The following is a 9,152-nucleotide window of genomic DNA, read 5'->3' as shown; positions in this document are numbered from 1 at the left end:
CTCAATAAGGCGCTAAATGAAATTTCTTGACACTGTCAATCATTTTGCCCTCCTCGTTTGCTTTACGCCGTAGTGCTGTTCTTAGTTAATATGTTTGACTGATTGTGTGGATTTACTAACCTTCTTTCATTGACGCTGCCATTAGGTACCTATATTGTATCCAATTTCTTTTTATGATTAAAAATGAATGAGGTATAAATAAAAAAATGTTTTAAAGATATTTTTTTTAATATAATTACTAATACACTTACTGCAATTTAAAAGAGAATATTATAATGGATTCTTTGTAATGCAGACAGAAAAATATTCCAGAATTGAGATTGATGTCGCACGCATGTGCAGACGGCTTGTCTGTATGCAAAACAACGTGCTTTAAATATAGAACTAATTTATGGTCATACTCCGCGATTATAGATAAAAATAACCAACGTTATATTCCCTGAGTATAATTTATTTATTTAAACGTAAGGTAAACGCGGAGATAAAGCTGAAGTGTTTATGATGGTACGTAGAAGAAATAGAGATTACGACCGTACTAAAGGATAGATAGTCCAAAACAAAAAATAGAGATTTATATTGTACATTGTACATGTGCTTAATTAACCGAAGGGATACAAGTTTAATGAGAGTAACTATTAACTAATGTATGCAGGTATTTAGCAAATCTGACAGAGGGAACATGGGAACCTAAAGTTAAGACACTGCGTTACCATTAAGTTCGTTCCCTATTTTCCGTCGAATTCTGGAGGCACTGCATGTTGAGTGGTGGATTACCAGAACAAGGAAATAGTAGGAAATATTAAATATTTCATATGCTCGAATGGAATCGAACCCACAACCTGACGCTCTTACAGTCGCACACGTGCCCCTGCGCCACGCTAGCCTCTACCTATATAATTTATATCAATTTTGTTACCTATACACATAAAAATATTAATAAATGCCATTTATATTTATGTTAAGTTGGTATATGTTTTTACGAATTTTTCAAAGAAAAATGATAACTTTCTATAATAATCATAAGGTATTAAAATGAAATAAATATTACCATTAAAAAAACGTCCCATACGGACAGATATTAAATGAAGACTGCAAAGTTATGACAAATATCAAATTACAATCGAATAACGGATAATGGTGTCAATAAATAATTAAAATAAATCCAATTTGAGAATAGGCTCCCACGCGATAAGCAACGTTATTTATACACCCTCATCGTACAAAGGAACCGCTGCCGAATATCACCCATAAATATTGGACTGAGGTGTAATTTTTCACATACCACATCTCGAGCGTCGCACCTTTAAAATAAATGCAAACAAAATTTAATAGGGAGAGATGTGCGGGATCGCGGGCTTCAGGTAAAAATAAACGATAGTCGAGCGATGCTTTGAGATACTTCGCGTTGAGAAAGTATCTTGCAGATTTGGTTAATGCTTTATTATTTCCTGAGATTAGAAAAATAACTGCAATGTTCATTTTTTAATAACAAAATTATTATATAAAGATAGATAAACCTGGATCCTTAAAATAATATAATACTGAGATAGAAACCGCAAACACAGGTATCTTTTTATTATTACGTCCATAACTAGGTTATTTACGGTTATTGGTTATGGAGAGTTGAGCGACGGCGGCTCCCGCGAGCCTCGTAAGACAGACTTCCAAGCCGAGGGCGCGGGCTGACGGATATATCCATCCGTGGGGAATACTCCTCCAAAATTATAAATCGCTGAGAGCCATCAGTGAGTCAATCAGTATTCTTCTTATGGATTTATTTAGATTATACAGTAGGTACTTACAGTATCAACAAGCCAAGGACAACTAATTAATTTAAAAATAAATTTAAATAGCGAAGTTAATATATAATATATAATAGTAAAATATTTTTTAAAGTAGTATGTCTAGTTTTATCATAGTTGGATTGGGAACTAAATTTGGTTATTGTAGTTCCTTGCAGTGTATTCCATTAAGTTTACAAAATAAGTTAAGAAACGTAGTAAATTACAAACAACACAAACATTTTAATTAAATATATTTATAGACGAAATACCTCTGTGGATAACTCATTGATCAAATAGTTTAGCCGATAAAAAATATAATAGAGACATCGCACGCACTCGTAATAAAAGTCGCGTCATAAATAACGACCATGAAATATAATACACCTGCAATCTTCGGAAAATAGGAAAATCATTTTGAGGGCGGGCGCGGTCACCCGGAATATTGTTATAAATGTACTTTCTCGGACACATAAATAATATTGCCCGCCACGCTGGACGCTCGGGGAACATTCTGACTGGCGCTCTCCACATGTATAGGGAGGCAAGTGGTTTTTTTTTTATATCAGCAATTCTATTCACTTTTAGAACTAAATTTAATAATTTTTAACTTTAGGGCAGCTAATGTAGAGCGAAATATGTAATACAATATTAAAAAATCCTTAAAATTATGTAATTTACGAAAGTTATTGTTAGAAGGAGGTATTATCAGGAATTAATAGATAGTTAATACTTTTAGAAAAAATTACACATGTCATTGCTATCTAAAGATGAGGCTTACATAATATTTTAGATACATATTTTTCCAAACAAGGGGTAGCGGCGAGGAGTCGCGGCCACCTCTGGGTATCATTTTGTTCCGACAGCTTGTAAATTCTCCATCGCTCTTTATGAAATATATTACGCTTTCCCACACCGTTTACAATCTTTAGAAGATTTAGAAGATTTGTTTTATTCATTATATATATTTTCTATTTATAAATAATCTTTTATACAATTGTAATACAAGTTTTATATTTAGCTTACATTAATGTACCCATCTGTTTTGTCAAAAATATCATAACTAAACAATAACTTATCGTATTTTTTATTGCAACGAGCGACCTCAAATAATAAAAAGAAGCGTATTATCATCATTAAACACGATAAAATTGAGAACAATGAAAAGTTTATAACATTTGCATATATCATCAAGATAATGCACAGTGAAACAATGTACCCACGTGTGAACGACAAACACAAATTTTCCTTATTTACGAGTGCAAGAACGATTTCTGAAATGTATATTTCTTAAATAAACTAATTATAGATATAATTTAATAAAAATGGTTATTATTATTGAAATATATTTACTGATGATATTATATGCACATCAGTGTAACTCTCAATAATATTATATGTGTCATCACGTGTCTTGCAGGACATACAAAATAAAATCACCACTATTTATGAAACTGAGAGCATATTAAGAACACGTACGGTACTCTTATAATGTCATAAATCGCTTGGAAAATATAACTATCAACGTGTTGTCATAAGCGTGTCAGCGATGCGCCCGCGCCGGCCGCCCGCCTCGGAGCTACCATCCATGTCTCGCATCCATGCACTATAAATTGTAGCGGCGTAAATAAAATCTGACGTACCATAATTTAAAACTTTATTTTAATAGCCCACTATTCAACGAGAAATTAAGACGTGTTTATTAGTCGAACACTCGTAACGCTTACAAGACTTCCCTTCATAAGTTTTTTTGCTCTCCCTCTCATAAATCTATACTCATGTTATGTCACAACACTATGATATAAACATACTTAATACAAACATTGTAAAATGATAAGTTAAATGACAGCGACATATAGAAATAAATAAAAAAAATACTTTTGAAATAAGCTGTAGTTAGAGTAAAAAACATAACAAGCAGTAAAAGGATTTTTTCTAATGCCAACACTAATATGGACACGAATTAATGTTTTGGAAGAAGCAGATGGGGAAAGTTTATATCAAAATTGTAATTTCCATTTGTTTATCTGAACAGAATGAAAATAACAACAATTATTTATCAAGTTCTTTTGATAGGTTATAAAGTATAATCAGTTGCCGAATTTCTGTTTTATTTAATTTATGTAGATTATTACGAGGCCATAGTGGCGCAGGGACACAAGCGTGTGAATGTAATGTAATAATTGTGAGTTCGATTCCCACTTGGGACACATTATTTTTTTTACTCTGGTACCAAGGTAAAAAGCACGGCGTTGAGTGCCGCCACTCAACACGCAATGATATGCTTGAATATTCGGCAGTTATTAGGGAACGGAGTGTCTTTACACTAGCTTCCATCTGCCTACCCTGATACAGCGATACAGCGTGATACAACGTAAAGATTAAAAAAATATTATTTTCATAGAGACATAGGTAAGTAGGTTGTTTTATTGTTAAGAATTAATAATTATTTAAAAAAATAATCTTCTAATTTAATTATTTTTCAAACGATCAGCAATACACAGAGCTCCACCCGCGACAGCTGCACAACAATCAATAACACGGTTGACGACTTTTAAATTGCGTCACTTTATATTATCTTCAGTGCCAAAAATCAACCTCATCTCAACAGGAATGTTAACAACACAATATTTTCAACATCATCTTAATCTCAACAAATCGCTGAAAATTATTTTTTTTAATGATGCGGCTTCATTATAGAAGATTTAAAATTCTTTCTGATGAGTGCGTTTCAGACAATAGCTAATATTTCGAAGTAATTTAATTTGAATCATTTTGAGTCGTTGCCAAAATGACTAATTCGCGGTAACGGGCCGTCATTCTCTTTTTATCACTTTTTTTTAAAATGTTAGATTACGGTTCAGAAAGGTCATACTATTAACATAATTAATTGCATTGGCGTAAATTATTGCTTCACTTTTTCAAAATGAATTTTCTTGTTTAATTTAATATATAGCACATTATATAGTTATAGGTAGTAGATACAAATCCGTATTAAAATTTATCATAGGGGTAATATTATTATAGTATGATGGCTTATTAAATATGATTTTTTTTTTGCAATTAATAAAAAAACGATAGATTGTTATTGATATTTAATATTTTGTGGTATTAAAAATTTTAAAATAAAATATATTTTTATAATAATGCTTAATGCTTTAATAATTTGTCAAGTGTAAATTTTAATTATTTGTAAAATGTGATAAACCTATTTTTATTGTAACTTTGTGTTATTTATTAATAACTTCCTCGCGTCTACGTAGTTCCTGTATTACGCATAAATACCTTAGCTTAGAGTGTGCCATAATATTTTTACCGACATTTTTTAATTAGAAACGACAAGTTGCAAAGCTAAAGATTCTTTTTATATTTGTCTTTACTCATCCTGACATTAAAAATAATAATAATCTACCTATAGCAACTACGCACTATTTACTTATAACATGAAGCTCATACTAAAACATAATATAATGTATTTCAATATTACGACGACAACAATATACTCAAAACAACATTCCTACAGCAAGTAATAAAATTTTATAAAACCATGCTCGTAAACAGAAGAAACAGCAAATTTTACGAGCCATTCGTCGCGCTTTCCATTTGCATGATACGAATACATCATACGATGCCCGCAGTTATACGTTATGAAGATTTCTCCGTTATTGAAAACTTATGAGGTTAACTTATCTCCATTTTCTCTCCCTGTAGATGATAGTAGGCAACTTAAAACCCACAAAAAGAGAACTGGAACTGGAGAATAAATGAAACCTAATAAATCCAAAATAGATTGTCTTAGAAGTACCATAAAATTTATATTAAGAATAGTAAGTGCTTCTGTATAGTAAAAAGATTTTAACAAAGGGCCATTAAAAACTGAAGTCATAACGGGAAACATGATACTGTAGCAGGTTTTCAAAGATCACCTCTTTCATCATAAAGGCGCGGTGAGGAACAGCTGTTGCTCGCACTTTGTGTGGTTTCTGAACGGCTTCTCTTTAATAATCGTGTTTATTTTTCAAAGTGGAACATCAGCCCATCAAATAAAAATAACTAATAATATGTGTGATTCACTAAAGTATTTGACAAACATTTATATTATTATTGTAGCACGGTAATTTACATAATAATATATGCTCAATGTTTTCATGTAAAAATCTAAATTAAAAAGAAATCAAATACTGATTTGATGCAAATTGAGTCAAGTTGTTTAAATTATTATTTCATGAACACTAAAGACAAGTATTAATAGGTTTTTACATAAAATATTTTAAAATATTCTGTTTTATATTCTGAATAAAAAAAATAATCACAATGACACAATCAAAATAAAAAAAAATCTTTCATTTACTGCCAAATTAAATGTATTATGAAATAATTATTGAAACTGCACATAAAACTTCTTAACACTCAATTACTTTAATACTAAACTGTTTAATTACTATAGGAATATCTACAATAAGTCTATCGATAAATGAAATCTATACTTTATATAAATAAATGAAACTAAAAACATTACATAACACTTAAGAACCCAAATCCAATATGTAATACCATAGCGTAGCTAACATTAACCGAGCAAGACTAACAAACGCGAGACTAAACGCAGAGAGGAACAGTAAGCAATAAGCCTTCTCGTCAGCTAATAACAACAGAAGCATCTCGGCGATATCTCAATATCGTAGGTGCGAGTTAATTAACACACGCCTGTCGTGAAAATAGAATTCCAGTAAGGGTACGTGCGCCCTGCGCCCCGGGCCTCGCCACCAGCCACCAGCCACCGCCACCAGGCACCAGCCACCTCGTGTTCCTCCTGATGTTTGTTTACAAGCGACGAGACTTCATTACGCCGCCAGCTAATGTATTCTACTTCAGCCTCCACGTTAACAGCGACACTTCTTGGAATCAATATGCTCCTTGTATGTTTTGATTGGTTGCCGCTCTCGCATATAACTGAATCTAGACCTAATTTACATAATAATAAAGCACACAATGCTTTCGCAGCTGTCTCCGGATTTAATGACACCGAATACAACGAACAGATTTCAATGTTAATACGCGATGGTTTATTTCCTATAGCGGTAACGACCTCTGCATTGAACTTGTCCAATTTTAGGGTTAAAGCGCATTAATTTGTTTTATTAACAGTTAATCGTCTGACAGTTTCCTGTTGAGGAAACGTTTCCAGTGCCATTCCTATTGTCTGCTATTTTTAAGAACCATGTGTTTTCTTTGTTTTGTTAATGTCTTAATATAAATTATAGTAATATTATCTTATGTTATTATACAAATAAAATAAAAGATTAACAGAGATAGTTTATACATTTATGTGTGATTCATTAAATTAACATATAATGAATATATTATTTTTATAGATAAAAATACCAGTATAAAAACCTAGTAGATACTTAAACCCGTTCTTTACTTTCTATCTACGCAAAACGGGTTGTCGAATGCGGTAACTTTACCATGATCAACTAACATAAAAAAAATTAGGTACCTAAGGTAAAACCTACATGTCAAAAAATCGTAAATAAAGTAAAATATTTTAAGTAAGATTTGAACCCACATCCACATCTATACATCCCAGCTGATCCACAGCACTATCACTATAGAACTCGCACCGTAAGCACGCACTAAAAAATAACAAATAGGTAACTGAAACGGCCAAAATAATGTTATCACAAAAGTAATAACGCGACCGTCTGATCCCAGTGCCCCCAAAAATAATAATGTTTCATCTTATAAAAATATTTCTCTTACGACTGTCGCTCTGTATATCACGGTATTTGTCACAGAGGATCACCCTTTATGTTCGTTTCCAGTCAAACCCCTTGGATAAGCGAGCCTTTTATATGCCAAATATAATATATTATGGTTTAGATTACGAAAGACTACGGTGGATATTCTATAATATGGAGAAAATATTCCCTTTGAAGTAATATAATTCCATTGTTACGAATTTATTAAATGAAAAAATTACAGTAAATATACCTATTTAACAAATTTTCATTAAATAATTTTATAATAATGAAGCTCAAATATATTTTATATTTGAGCAAGAAGAGTAAAAAAATAAAATTTTAAATATTAGATAGATATTAAAGTAGAAGCAATGCATCTCCAGAGTCCTCAAGTTTCTATCCAGCTCGCGCACGAGCCATTACTTCCGACATATGAGCAACGCAAAAATATCCGTGTATTATGGGTTATCAGAAGCGGGACGTCTCAGATTCGACTTCGGTTGCTATTCACTTCCCGTTCCAGCTTAATGGATTGCTCGCTTTCATATCCTCCGACGAACAATATTTTACTTCTATGATTGCCGACTTTGATTTAGTATACTATTTCAATATAGCCAGCTAATATTGGAATGTCGTTATAAAATAAGTATTAAAATAGAGATAATAGCATTTCCCGATACGAACTCGAGTGTAGAGCAACTTCACACCCATTTGTTTGCGCACCCATAGCTCCCCTTTCATATGAAAAACGAAAACAAACAGCGAATGTGCCAAATAGCAAACAATATTATACGGAATGCACAATAATATCAGTTCCGGCGGCGTGGGTGTGGGCTGTTTGCTCCCGCGAATAAATATGAAATTCGAAGACTTCTCTCGAGCGGGCAAATATTATGGGAGCTTTACTTTGGTAAAATGATAACTTTCAAGATTGAAAATCTGGATTTGCCTCGAGGATGTAACACACTGCTTTATTGAGAATGCTGACGAAATATAAAAAATGTTTTTTCAATGGGAGATAACAATTACAAGCCTGTATATAAGTATTTCTAGCATTTTTAGAAGAAATTATTATAATAACACCGCATAAATTTCAAATAAACAAACAAATGCTTATTTTAGCTCCTAAAAGCGTTATTTTCTTTATGAATAGCTAAATATTGTATACTTTAATAGAATATAGATATTGATCAGCATTACAGGTCAAAGTCTTGTATCGGTCCCCCATTCCCATGAGAATAACTCCCAGATTTATGTTACATGTAAAACTTTATATCGACCTTTTGTTTCCCTATTTCTAACTTATGAATATAACTTTTTGGCTAACCTCGTTCCGTACGATAAATCTTTCGGGTACTTTCATCACATTCGACGTTTTATTGAAAGGGAATCTGTATATTGGAAGAGACAAAATATGCTTTAAATAGAATTAATAATTAGGTACACTTATATGGAAAGCAACGTTAAGATACAATTCTAAGACAGATTTTTTTGTAAAACGTCTTTGTACTTTAAAGCCGGGCTAGTGCAAATTGGGTGCGCCCACCGAGAACTGAAATAAATTATTTTTATTTCCTTCGTGCTTTGTCTCATGAGATGGTAAGGAGACAAAGCGCGGCGTTAAGTT

Source organism: Heliconius melpomene, chromosome 1, assembly GCF_056956725.1.
Source record: "Heliconius melpomene rosina isolate 202511_hmr_F chromosome 1, ASM5695672v1, whole genome shotgun sequence".
Taxonomy (NCBI): domain Eukaryota; kingdom Metazoa; phylum Arthropoda; class Insecta; order Lepidoptera; family Nymphalidae; genus Heliconius; species Heliconius melpomene.
The sequence above is the reverse complement of the archived record's forward strand: the minus strand, read 5'-3'. Positions refer to the sequence as shown.